This window comes from Arachis stenosperma, chromosome 10 (assembly GCF_014773155.1).
Source record: "Arachis stenosperma cultivar V10309 chromosome 10, arast.V10309.gnm1.PFL2, whole genome shotgun sequence".
Classification (NCBI taxonomy): Eukaryota; Viridiplantae; Streptophyta; class Magnoliopsida; order Fabales; family Fabaceae; genus Arachis; species Arachis stenosperma.
Genome location: NC_080386.1, coordinates 64,451,469 through 64,465,461, shown reverse-complemented (window position 1 = coordinate 64,465,461; position 13,993 = coordinate 64,451,469). Strand labels below are relative to the sequence as shown.

At 45.7% G+C, this 13,993-nt stretch overlaps 1 non-coding gene across 1 annotated transcript; it reads right to left on the bottom strand.

The window, feature by feature from the left end:
- Nucleotides 1-7,237: 7,237 nt before the first annotated feature.
- LOC130959580 (small nucleolar RNA R71) lies at nt 7,238-7,345 on the bottom strand. Its single transcript, XR_009078652.1, has one exon. It is a non-coding gene; the product is annotated as a small nucleolar RNA R71 (small nucleolar RNA).
- Between the last annotated feature and the right edge of the window lie 6,648 nt (nt 7,346-13,993).

The following is a 13,993-nucleotide window of genomic DNA, read 5'->3' as shown; positions in this document are numbered from 1 at the left end:
CCCGTTCATTACGCGAGGCAACGAGCCAGACAGCACTCAGGACCCACACATCGCTCATCCGCCACCACGGTCTGCAAACCCAGCACGCCCGGACGAACCGCGCCCCGCACGCCAAGGCGCGTGCAGGCAAGCGGAAGCATACGGGAGGGCCGAGCCAACGCCGCTGGGCAGGGTTCAAAGGAGGCGACGAAGGATACTCGAGGGACAGGCCGAAGCGTCACCTGCTTCGGCCAGAACCGAAAAGCCGCACCGTCTAGAACGAGCCACGTGAACGAGTCACAAGAACAAGCCACACCAGGTCGGGACCCATCGTAGGTCGAGCCTAGAGCAAGGCCGAGCACAACGCGATGCCCCACCAGAGTAGACACAAACCGAAAGCAGTCTTCCGCGACTTGCCCCCTCCAAGTAATAGGACGGGGACGTCGCGTTGCCCCCGGCGCACGGCACACCCGCCGCACGGATATCGGTCATCCGCGTCGTGCGCCACACCAGGCCTGGCCTAGCGTTGGGCCGCGCACGCCGCGTTGCCCCTCGCGGGGGCGCACAGGCAAAACACCTCCACGCCATGATCCCTAGGTGGTGCCTGGATGGCCGTGCATGGGCGTGTTTCCCTCGTTGTTCCTACGGCAATCGGGTTTCGCCGGAGCCCGACGCCCGTGATCGACCTTGGACTGGGGGCGGGTGACCCCGGCAGCAACACCACAACCAACGTGCTTGCTAGTGTGCCTAGGCAACGTGCATCTTGCTGGCATTGCGCCCAGCAAGCCTTTGGGCATCTCACCTTGCTCGCATTGCGCCAAGCAAGCCTTTGGGCAACTCGGGTTTCAGCGCGGCCGTTCGGTGCGCGAGGCAAGGAGCCAGACACGCTAACAACCCGCACACCACTCATCCACCACCACGGTCCGCAAACCCAGCACGCCGGACGAACCGCCCCCCGCACGCCTTGGAGCGTGCAGGCAAGCGGAAGCATACGGGAGTGCCGAGCCAACTCCGCTGGGCAGGGTTCGGGGAAGCAACGAAGAACATTCAAGGGACAGCCCGAGGCGTGAGGTGCTTCGGGCGATAATCGAACAGCCGCACCGTCTAGATTAGGCAACACGCACAACAAAACCAACACCGCGTCGGCACCGTCTTGCGTTGACCCTAGACGTAGGGCGAGCACGCCGCGGGCGCACAAGGCACAACTCCACCACGCCATGCCCCTAGGTGGTGCCTAGATGGGCCGTGCATGGACGTGTTTCCCTTCTTGGTCCTTTGGTGATCGGGGTTTGCAGCAGCCCGACGCCCGTGCTCAACCTTGGACCCGGGGCGGGGGACCCCGACGGCACACCACAACCACAACGGGCTTGCTAGTGTGCCTAGGGGATGGCAAGGCATCGTGCATCTTGCTGGCATTGCGCCCAGCAAGCCTTTGGGCAACTCGAGTTTTGGCAGCACGACACCCCTCCCCCCTATACTAGGCTGCCGAGCCATTACCAAAGTGCCACGGGTAGACATCCTTTTCCGTGAGGAGACATACTCGAGGAAACTGCTCTAGAGGTCGAATTTTGACGCCGTTTTTTGCGAAAATCTCTAGAAAAATAAGATCTTTGCATCCACCAAATTTGGTGAATTTACACCGTGTGGATTTTTTTTTCCGATTTTTTTCCCACCCGAAAAGCAGGAAATTCAAAAAAAATGGAAAACGGAGCAAAAGTGCGATTTTTTACCTGGATTTTTTTGTGCAGCCTTTAAATAATATTACCAAGGTTCCCTCAAAATTTCAGGAAAATTGCACGAGCCAATTGTGAGATATGAAAATTTGGCCCCTCCGTTGCAACGGCCGTGCACCGGCCGGTGCCTCCGTTGCAACGCTCCCAGCCAACGATGCACCAAACCCAGCCTCCGTTGCAACGCTAGCAGCCAACGATGCATCGCACCCAGCATGCGTTGCAACGCGCCCACCGTCCGTTGCAAGCCGCCCTGCCTCCGTTGCAACGGCCGCGGCCAACGTTGCATGCCGCCCTGCCTCCGTTGCAACGGCCCCGGCCAACGTTGCACCGCGCCCTGCCTCCGGTGCAACGGCCACGGCCAACGTTGCAACGCGACCTGCCACCGTTGCACCGCGCCCAGCATCCGTTGCACCGCGCCAGCATCCGTTGCAACGGCCCCCAGCCAACGTTGCAACGCGACCTGCCTCCGTTGCAACGGCCACGGCCAACGTTGCACCGCGCCCTGCCTCCGGTGCAAAGGCCACGGCCAACGTTGCAACGCGACCTGCCACCGTTGCACCGCGCCCAGCATCCGTTGCACCGCGCCCAGCACCCGTTGCACCGCGCCAGCATCTGTTGCAACGGCCCCCAGCCAACGTTGCAACGTGACCTGCCTCCGTTGCAACGGCCACGGCCAACGTTGCAACGCGCCCTGCCTCCGTTGCAACGGACCCCAGCATCCGTTGCACCGCGCCAGCATACGTTGCAACGGCCCCCAGCCAACGTTGCAACGCGACCTGCCTCCGTTGCAACGGCCACAGCCAACGTTGCAACGCGCCCTGCCTCCGTTGAAATGGACCCCAGCATCCGTTGCACTGCGTCCAGCATCCGTTGCAACGGCCCCCAGCCAACGCTGCAACGCGCCCTGCCTCCGGTGCAACGGCCACGGCCAACGTTGCATGGCGTCCTGCCTCCGTTGCAACGGACCCCAGCATCCGTTGCACCGCGTCCAGCATCCGTTGCAACGGCCCCCAGCCAACGCTACAACGAGCCCTGCCTCCGGTGCAACGGCCACGGCCAACGTTGCATGGCGCCCTGCCTCCGTTGCAACGACCCCAGCCAACGTTGCACCGCGCCCAGCATCCGTTGCAACGGCCCCCAGCCAACGTTGCAACGCGACCTGCCTCCGTTGCAACGGCCACGGCCAACGTTGCAACGCGCCCTGCCTCCGTTGCAACGGACCCCAGCATCCGTTGCACCGCGCCAGCATCCGTTGCAACGGCCCCCAGCCAACGTTGCAACGCGACCTGCCTCTGTTGCAACGGCCACAGCCAACGTTGCAACGCGCCCTGCCTCCGTTGCAACGGACCCCAGCATCCATTGCACCGCGTCCAGCATCCGTTGCAACGGCCCCCAGCCAACGCTGCAACGCGCCCTACCTCCGGTGCAACGGCCACGGCCAACGTTGCATGGCGCCCTGCTTCCGTTGCAACGGACCCCAGCATCCGTTGCACCGCGTCCAGCATCCGTTGCAACGGCCCCCAGCCAACGCTGCAACGCGCCCTGCCTCCGGTGCAACGGCCACGGCCAACGTTGCAGGGCGCCCTGCCTCCGTTGCAATGACCCCAGCCAACGTTGCACCGTGCCCAGCATCCGTTGCAACGGCGCCCAGCCAACGCTGCAACGCGCCCTGCCTCCGGTGCAACGGCCACGGCCAACGATGCATGGCGCCCCACCTCCGTTGCAACGACCCCAGCCAACGTTGCAACGCGCCCTGCTGATGAGCGGATAATTTGTACGCTTTTTGGCATTGTTTTTAGTATGTTTTTAGTATCTTTTAGTTAGTTTTTATTATATTTTTATTAGTTTTTAATTAAAATTCACTTTTCTGGACTTTACTATGAGTTTGTGTGTTTTTCTGTGATTTCAGGTATTTTCTGGCTGAAATTGAGGGACCTGAGTAAAAATCTGATTCAGAGACTGAAAAGGACTGCAGATGCTGTTGGATTCTGACCTCCCTGCACTCGAAGTGGATTTTCTGGAGCTACAGAAGCCCAATTGGCGCGCTCTCAACGGCGTTGGAAAGTAGACATCCTGGGCTTTCCAGCAATATATGATAGTCCATACTTTGCCCAAGATTTGATGGCCCAAACCGGCGTTCAAAGTCACCTCAAGAAATTCCAGCGTTAAACGCCGGAACTGGCACCTAAATGGGAGTTAAACGCCCAAACTGGCATAAAAGCTGGCGTTTAACTCCAAGACAAGTCTCTACACGAAAATGCTTCATTGCTCAGCCCAAGCACACACCAAGTGGGCCCGGAAGTGGATTTTTATGTCATTTACTCATCTTTGTACACCTTAGGCTACTAGTTTTCTATAAGTAGGACCTTTTGCTATTGTATTTAGAGAGAATGGGGGTAGCTATCTTCTAATTTTATGCTATCTTAGATCATTTGGGAGGCTGGCCTCACGGCCATGCCTAGACCTTGTTCTTATGTATTTTCAACGGTGGAGTTTCTACACCCCATAGATTAAGGTGTGGAGCTCTGCTGTACCTCGAGTATTAATGCAATTACTATTGTTCTTCTATTCAATTCCGCTTGTTCTTTGTCCAAGATATCACTTGTTCTTCAACTTGATGAAGGTGATGATTGACACTCATCATCATTCTCACTCATGAACAAGGTGACTGACAACCATTCTTGTTCTACACGCATATGAGGCTTAGTGAATATCTCTTGGATTCTTTAATCGGAGTCCTCGTGGTATAGGCAGGACCTGATGGCGGCATTCAAGAGAATCCGGAAGGTCTAAACCTTGTCTGTGGTATTCTGAGTAGGATTCAATGATTGAATGACTGTGACGTGCTTCAAACTTGTAACCTGCTGGGCGTTAGTGACAGACGCAAAAGAGGGATTCTATTCCAGTAGGGGAGGGAACCAACCAGTGATTAGCCGTACTGTGACAGAGTGCGTGAGCATTAGTTTTCACTGCGAGGATGGGAGGTAGCCATTGACAACGGTGAAACCCTACACGAGCTTGCCATGGAAAGGAGTAAGAAGGATTGGATGAAGGCAGTAGGAAAGCAGAGAGACGGAAGGGAAGGCATCTTCATACGCTTGTCTGAAGCTCTTACACCAATGATATACATAAGTATCTCTATCTTTATCTTTTATGTTATTTTTGTTCATCACTATACCCATTTGAGTCTGCCTGACTGAGATTTACAAGGTGACCATAGCTTGCTTCATACCACCAATCTCCGTGGGATCGACCCTTACTCGCGTAAGGTTTATTACTTGGACGACCCAGTGCACTTGCTGGTTAGTTGTGCGAAGTTGTGTTATGCCATGGTATTGCGCACCAAGTCTTTGGAGCCATTACTAGGGATTGTTTATGTTTTGAAAAGTATTGATCACAATTTCGTGCACCAAGTTTTTGGCGCCGTTGCCGGGGATTGTTCTTGTGTATGGACAACTGACGGTTCATCTTGTTGCTTAGATTAGGTATTTTTTTTTTCGAAATTCTTGAAGATGAATTCTAGAGTTTCATGATGATTTGTTGAAATCTGGCTGGCTGAGAAGCCATGTCTAATCTGATTGGACCGAGGTTTCAACCTATCATCACAAGAGCTTGTTCATCTTGCTTTTGGAGCAGTGATCTTCTAAGGCTTGGCTGGCCATTGGCCATGTCTAGTGTTTTGGACCGAAGCTTTCTTTGAAAGCTTGGCTGGCTGTGAAGCCATGTCTAATTCCTGGACCGGAGTCTTAGATTAGCATTGCACTGATTCCTGGAATTCTCATTAAGAATTTTGATATCTTTTTCCACTTAATTTTCGAAAAAGCACAAAAAAATTACAAAATCATAAAATCCAAAAATATGTCTTGTTTGAGTCTAGTGTCTCATCTTAAGTTTGGTGTCATATGCATGCATTCATTCATGTGTCTTAAGGATCTTCAAGTAACTCTTGATGATTTCTTACTCTGATCTTTGAATTCTTTTGACTTGAGTGTTTATGTGTCTCATATAGTGTCAGTGGTATACAAACTGCTAAATTTGGTGTCTTGCATGCATTGTTATTTGATTCTTGTTGCAGTTTGATTATCCAAAAATATTTTTTATTTGTGTCTTTTCAAGTCAATAATACAGAGAATTGAAGATTCAGAACATACTGCAGAAGAATTATACAGAAAAAGCTGGGCATTCAAAAATGCCCAGTGAAGAAGGCAGACTGGCGTTTAAACGCCAGCCAGGGTACCTGGTTGGGCGTTTAACGCCCAAAAAGGTGCATTTTGGGCGTTAAACGCCAGAATGGATACCATTCAACGCCAGGATGGTGCTAGGGGGAAGATCTTGTTTTTCAAATCAAATTTTTTTTCAAGTTTTCAAAGTTTTTCAAAATCAAATGTTTTCAAAATTAATTTCTTTCCTTTTTCAAAGATACTTACTAACAATTAATGATTTGATTGAACATTTTTTGCCTTTTCTGTTGAGGAAGGTTTTATGTTTGAATCATATCTTTTCTTGTTAGGCAAGTCATTAATTTTTAAAATCAAATCTTTTCAAATTGTTTTCAAATCATATCTTTTAAAATTGTTTTCAAATCATATCTTTTCAATCAAATGTTTTTAAAACCAATCATATCTTCTTAACCACATCTTTTTCAAAATAGTTTTCAATCAAATCTTTTTAACTTCTAATTTCAAATCCTTTTTCAAAAATCACTTGATTTCTTTTCCACTTTTATTTTCGAAAATCAATTAGTGTTTTTCAAAAATGTTTTCAAAATATTCTAATTAATTTTCGAAAAATTACTTCCCTCCTTCCACATCCTTCTATTTATGGAGTACCACTCCTTCTCAATGCACAATTCGAACCTTATCTAATTAAAGTTCGAATTCTTCTTCTCCTTCTTCTTTCTATTTCTCTTTTCCTCTGACACCTCAAGGAATCTCTATACTGTGACATAGAGGATTCCACATTTTCTTGTTCTTTCTTTCATATGAGCAGGAGCAGAGACAAAGGCATTCTTGTTGAAGCTGACCCTGAACCCGAAAGGACCTTGAAGAGAAAGCTAAGAGAAGCCAAAGCACAACTATCTTTAGAGGACCTGACCGAATTCTTCAAAGAAGAAGAAGACATGGCAGCCGAAAACAACAATAATGTAAACAATGCAAGGAAGGTGCTGGGTGACTTTACTGCACCTACTCCCGACTTCTATGGGAGAAGCATCTCTATCCCTGCCATTGGAGCAAACAACTTTGAGCTTAAGCCTCAATTAGTTTCTCCAATGCAACAGAATTGCAAGTTCCATGGACTTCCAATGGAAGATCCTCATCAGTTTTTAGCTGAATTCTTGCAAATCTGTGACACAGTCAAGACTAATGGGGTAGACCCTGAGGTCTATAGACTGATGCTATTCCCTTTTGCTGTAAGAGACAAAGCTAGAATATGGTTGGACTCTCAACCTAAAGAAAGCCTGGACTCTTGGGAAAAGCTAGTCAATGCCTTCTTGGCAAAAGTTCTTTCTACCACAAAGATGGAGTAAGCTTAGAGTGGAAGTCCAAACCTTCAGACAGAAGGATGGAGAATCCCTCTATGAAGCTTGGGAAAGATACAAACAATTGATCAGAAAATGTCCTTCTGACATGCTTTCTGAATGGAGCATCATAGGTATTTTCTATGATGGTCTCTCTGAACTATCTAAGATGTCCTTGGATAGCTCTGCTGGAGGATCTCTTCATCTGAAGAAGACGCCTACAGAAGCTCACGAGCTGATTGAAATGGTGGCAAATAACCAATTCATGTACACTTCTGAGAGAAATCCTGTGAACAATGGGACAAGTCAGAAGAAAGGAGTTCTTGAGATTGATACTCTGAATGCCATCTTGGCTCAGAATAAGATATTGACTCAACAAGTCAATTTGATTTCTCAAAGTCTGTCTGGAATGCAAAATGCACCAGGAAGTACTAAGGATGCTTCATCTGAGGAAGAAGCTTATGATCCAGAGAACCCTTCAATGGAAGAGGTGAATTACCTAGGAGAACCCTATGGTAACACCTATAATTCTTCATGGAGAAATCACCCAAATCTCTCATGGAAGAATCAAGAGAGACCTCAACAAGGTTTCAATAATAATGGTGGAAGAAACAGGTTTAACAATGGCAAACCTTTTCCATCATCTTCTCAGCAACAGACAGAGAATTCTAAGCAGAACCCCTCTGACTTAGCAACCATGGTCTCTGATCTAATTAAAACCACTCAAAGTTTCATGAATGAAACAAGGTCCTCCATTAGAAATTTGGAGGCACAAGTGGGACAGCTGAGCAAGAAAGTTACTGAACTCCCTCCAAGCACTCTCCCAAGCAACACAGAAGAAAATCCAAAAGGAGAGTGCAAAGCTATAAATATGGCCGAATTTGGAGAGGATGGAGAGGAAGTGGACGCCACTGAGGAAGGCTTCAATGGGCGTGCACTAACCTCCACTGAGTTCCCTAATGAGGAACCATGGAAATCTGAGGCTCAAAATGAGACCATAGAGATTCCATTGGACTTACTTCTGCCTTTCATGAGCTCTGATGAGTATTCTTCCTCTGAAGAGGATGAGTATGTCACTGAAGAGCAAGTTGCTAAATACCTTGAAGCAATCATGAAGCTAAATGACAAGTTATTTGGAAATGAGACTTGGGAGGATGAACCCCCTTTGCTCACCAAAGAACTGGATGACTTGTCTAGGCAGAAATTACCTCAAAAGAGACAAGACCCTGGGAAGTTTTCCATACCTTGTACCATCGGCACCATGACCTTCAAGAAGGCTCTGTGTGACTTAGGTTCAAGTGTAAACCTCATGCCTCTCTCAGTAATGGAGAAGCTAAGGATCTTTGAGGTACAAGCTGCAAAAATCTCACTAGAGATGGCAGACAACTCAAGAAAACAAGCTTATGGACTTGTAGAGAATGTTTTGGTTAAGATTGAAGACCATTACATCCCTACTGATTTCATAGTCCTAGAGACTGGGAAATGCATGGATGAAACCATCATCCTTGGCAGACCTTTCCTAGCCACAGCAAAGGCTGTGATTGATGTTGATAGAGGTGAACTGATCATCCAAGTGAAAGAAGAATCCTTTGTGTTTAAGGCTCAAGGATATCCCTCTGTCACCATGGAGAAGAAGCATGAAGAGCTTCTCTCAAATCAGAGTCAAGAAGAGCCCCCACATTCAAACTCTAAGTTTGGTGTTGGGAGGCCACAACCAAACTCTAAGTTTGGTGTTGAACCCCCACATTCAAATTCTAAGTTTGGTGTTGGGAGATTCCAACATTGCTCTGAGTATCTGTGAGGCTCCATGAGAGCCCTCTGTCAAGCTACTGACATTAAAGAAGCGCTTGTTGGGAGGCAACCCAATATTATATTTTACATATTTCCTTTTGTTATTTTATTTTGTAGGTTGATGATCATAAGAAGTCAAAAAAATTAATTGAAAAAGCAAAAACAGAATGAAAAACAGGAAGAAAAATAGCACCCCCTGGAGGAAGATGTTGCTGGCGTTCAAACGCCAGTAAGCCTAGCAGATGGGCGTTTAACGCCCAGTTGATACGTAAAAATTAGATTTCACGTATAACCGGCAAGTATACCGGGTCGTATCAAGTAATAAGACTCACAAAGAGTGAGGTCGATCCCACGGAGATTGGCAGATTAAGCAATTTTAGTTAAATGGTAAATTTAGTCAAGCAAATAGGATTTTGATTTTATGAGCATTGTGACTTTTGAACATAAGTGCAGGAATTTAAATTGCAAGGAATTTAAGAACAGGGCAATAGAAATAAAATGGAAGTAAATAACTGAAACTTAAATTGCAAGAAACTTAAATGACATCAAAGATAAATGGCAAGGAATTAAAGTGCTGAATTCTAACGAACATAAGAGTAAATGACAAGAATTAAAGGAACAAAATGTAAATGACAAGAATAGTAAATTGACAGAATGTAGAAGGGAATTGGGTTGTGGGAAATTAAACAACTAGAAGCAATAGAGATAAGAATTGATGGTAGAGAGGATCATTAGGGATCAGAGATGCTAGTGTTCATGAATTGATGTTAGTCAAATCCTTCTCATCATGTGCTTAGATCCATGGCAAGTGGGTAATTGAATCCCAATCTCTTGGTGATTCAATTTCTCTCAACATAGCCAAATGCCACTCTCGTGATCTATTTGTTCATGAGAAGAGATGAAGCTCAATTCTAATCCAGCCACACAATTCCCATAATCTCAACCAAGGAGAGTTACATCTCACATACTAACCAAGATGTATTGATTAAGGAAATCATGAGAGGATGAACTCTAAACTGAAGTATGTGGCTCATTCCCCAAACTCACCACATAATTCATATAGATTAACCCCTCTCTCGATGGTGGTTGAATCTTTGAAGAACAAGAGTTCCCTCTTTAGATCAACCACTAGAATTGAGGAGGAAAAGATGAATTCACCAATTCATTCCAACAAGCAGAGCTCCTCCCCCTAATGAAAGTGGGGTTTAGTGAGTCATTGCTCCAATTTCAACAACAATTGCCATAAACCAAAATTAAACAAAGTGTAAAAGAAAGATGAAGAAGAAGAAGAATGAAGTGCTTAAAACTTCAAAATGAAGAAGAAGAATTCCAATAGAAAACCAAAGATGAGCTTTCCGGGAGAGTACCCGGAAGTACTAGCAAAAGCTAAGTAAAAGTGCTAAAAAGTATGAAAAAGTTCTAAGTGTCTAGAAGTGTCAAAAGTCCTCTACAAGTACACCAATCTCTTCTATTTATACTACTCCCAAAACTTCTTCAGAGATCTCCAATTTGGGTTAGCAATGTGGGCTTTCTCATTGTTGCATTCTTGGTTCAATTGAAAGTGTTGCTAGACTTGGAAAGGAAGAGTTCATTCATCATGCTTCTGGCCCATTGGCTTAGCGTTTTTGTCAATAACGTGGCCTTAATGCACGTTGGCAACGTGCAGCATAATTTCCTGGAAGTGAGTTTGAGACTTGGGCGTTGCTAGCCCAAGTTGTTGCCAACAACTTGCTTTTCCTCTTCTTGGCTCTACTTTCATGCTAAATGTAGCCCAGAATTTGAGTGTCAACCTTCTGCTTCAATATGGACTACTATACATCATTGGAAAGCTCTTGATGTCTATTTTCTAATGCCACTGGAATCACCTCAATTGGACTTTCCTAGCTCAAGTTATGGTTCCTCAAAGAAGGTAAGGTTAAGCTGCCAAGTTGTTGCCAAAAACGCACCTTCACCCCCAAGTTGGCAACGTGCCCGTGCTTTACTCTCCCAAGGCAGGGACTTGGGGCTGGCGTTGTTGCAAAACACGCCCCCTATCTAGCACGTTGGCAACGTGCTCGTGCCACACTCCAAGGCTAATCTCTAGCCTTCTTGAATTTCACTTCATGTTCTTGTTTTTAGGGCCTAAAGATGACTCTGGTTTGGCTTCAATTTTGTGCTCCACCATAGACTATTATATATGGTTGGAAAGCTCTGAATGTCAGCTTTCCAATGCAACTGAAATCATTCAATTTGGATCTCTGTAGCTCAAGATATCTTCCATTGAAGAGGACATGGTCAGGCTGCCTTGTTGGAGTTGTTGTGAATAACGCCCATACATTCCAAGTTAGCAACGTGCATCACAATTTCCTCACCATCCTGGCGTTGTTGCCAAACACGCCAATGCTTTCTTGAGTTGGCAACGTGCTCGAGCCTCCTTTCCTAGCTCCAGGCATTGCTTCCCACGTTGCCAGTGAACACGCCCATAGAAGCTGGCGTTGGCAACGTGCTCGAGCCTTCTTCAAGGCTCTAAAACTTGCTTCCCACGTTGGCAACGTGAATGGTGCATGTCCCTGGCGTTGGCAACTTGAATGGTGCCTAGTCTTGGCGTTGGCAACTTGAATGTTGCCTAGTCTTGGCGTTGGCAACTTGGTTGGCACCAAGACTTGGTGCCTAGCCAAGCAACCATTCCTGGCGTTGTTGCCAAACACTCCTTCTCTTCAGCACGTTGGCAACGTGCTCGAGCCTTCCTCAAGGTTCCAAATTTGCTTCCTGGCGTTGCCTTGAAACACGCCAATGATAGTGGCGTTGGCAATGTGGTTGAGCTCCAAAACTTGGTGCCAAAGTTGCTTGGCGTTGCCTTGAATAACGCCTATGGTTCTTGGTGTTGGCAACGCCCTCGAGCTCCTCTTCAAGGCTTCATTCTTGCTTGTGTGCGTTGGCAACGCCCTTCTCAAGTTGGCAACGCCAACTTTGCTTCTTCCAGGGCCAAGCTTGCTTTTGTGTGTGGCGTTGGCAACGCCCTTCTCAAGTTGGCAACGCCAACTTTGCTTCTTCCAGGGCCAAGCTTGCTTGTGTGTGTGGCGTTGGCAACGCCCTTCTCAAGTTGGCAACGCAAACTTTGCTTCTTGGTTGCCTGGCGTTATCCATAAAAACGCACCACATTCCCAAGTTGGCAACGCCAACTCCTCTTCCTGGCGTTGCCAAGAACAACGCCCTTTATATCCAAGTTGGCAACGCCAACTTCTTGCCCAGCTTGCATCATTCTTGCTTCCATGCTTCCTTGTTTCATCACCTATCATCAACAAGGGAAATAACTTCAAAGTCTTACCAATTCATGCAATAAATTTCATGAGATTCATTCATACTCATTCATATATGCATTCCTTAAATCATTTGCATGAATTTGGCTAGAATCAACATATTCCTTGGTATTCTCATGCATGGAAACAAAACTCATAAAAGGACTTGTTTATTTAGAGAAAATTAGTGAAATTAAGCTAAAACTAACTAAACTAACTAACTAATAAAGCAAATATGCACTTGCATCACAACACCAAACTTAAAGTATTGCTTGTCCTCAAGCAAAATATAAAGGACTTTGTCACAAGAATTTAAGATATAAGACTTGAATGTTTTTCCAGAGAAGAATTTTTTCATTGAACATGTCATCCTCATTTGTGTGATCATTAATTTATTGTAATTGAACACAACTATTCAACTTTTTCAATTAAAATGCTTGCTTCAATACTAAATTGGTTAACTTCACTAGACTTCTTTTATACCTTAGCACATGACCCTTGAACCATTCTTTCCTTGATGCTTCTCTTCTTTTTTTTTTCTCTTTTCTTTTTTTTATTTCAAATGAGCTCGAAATCTTGTCTTAAGGCGGCTCTTTAGCATAAGCTTTCAATCAACAATCCCAAACCAGTTGGTTCAAGTTGTTAAGTGTTGAGACACTCTTAAAGATTTACTAACTCAAGCCTCTTTCCTTAACACATTCAGTCACAGGCATATAACATTGAAATTTTGTTTGGATAGTGGTGTCCAGCACCTCTTTGGGTTGCTAAATGTTCTGTTATAGAGCTACTCTTGATTGTGGGTTTTCAATCGATAATCCCGAGTTAGTTAACTCAAGTTACCGGGTGATGAAGCACCCCTCGGATTTACTAGCCCAAGTATGTCTCTTAACATCAATCACCACAGACACATATCCAAATTATGTCATTGATGCCTAGCCTTTCAGTCTTTGTATTCTATTTTCTTTATTGTCAAGGTTATTTGTGCTTTTACTCATAAAGTCTTTGTGATCCTTAACCAAACTAGTCCTGTATAAGCAAGCATTCTTTTGAGTTTCTTGAACATTGCTTCTTTCACAATAAATATACTAGCACTTTGCTTATGGGACAACATGATTCTTTTTAAGCTAGAATTCTCTCTGTTCTTGCATCAAACTACATCTTTTATTCCAATGACAAGTAAAAGTACTAAAGACAAGCAACCATTCCAAATCTGTGAGTGGTGATGCATGGAATGGGCAACATAAAAGACAATGCTTCAAAAAGAAAATGCATCCTAGAAGGTATACCATATTTCAGACATACATCTTCTTTATTTAATAAAACATAAAGAAAAACATAGGAACTTCACCACCTTTAGTCTTCATGTCCCTTTTCCTTTGCTTGATTCTCCTTGCTTTCCTTTGCCTTTTGGATCTTCTTTCTTTTTCTTTCTCAGCTCTCCTTGTTGTTTTGTTGTTGAATCTCCCTTTGGATCTTCTTTCTTTTTACTTCTCCGTTCTCCTTGTTGATTTGTTGTTGCATCCCCCTTTGGATCTTCTCTTTGCCAAATTCCTGAGCTTATCATTGTCTCCTGTAGCCTCTGTTGATTGAATCTTACCCTTGCAAGTTCCTGCTCTTCAAATATCTTGCGAGCTTCATTAAAAGTTTTGATTTGTGGGTTGAGTAATGGGGGTGTGGAACAGAGGTAACTGAGC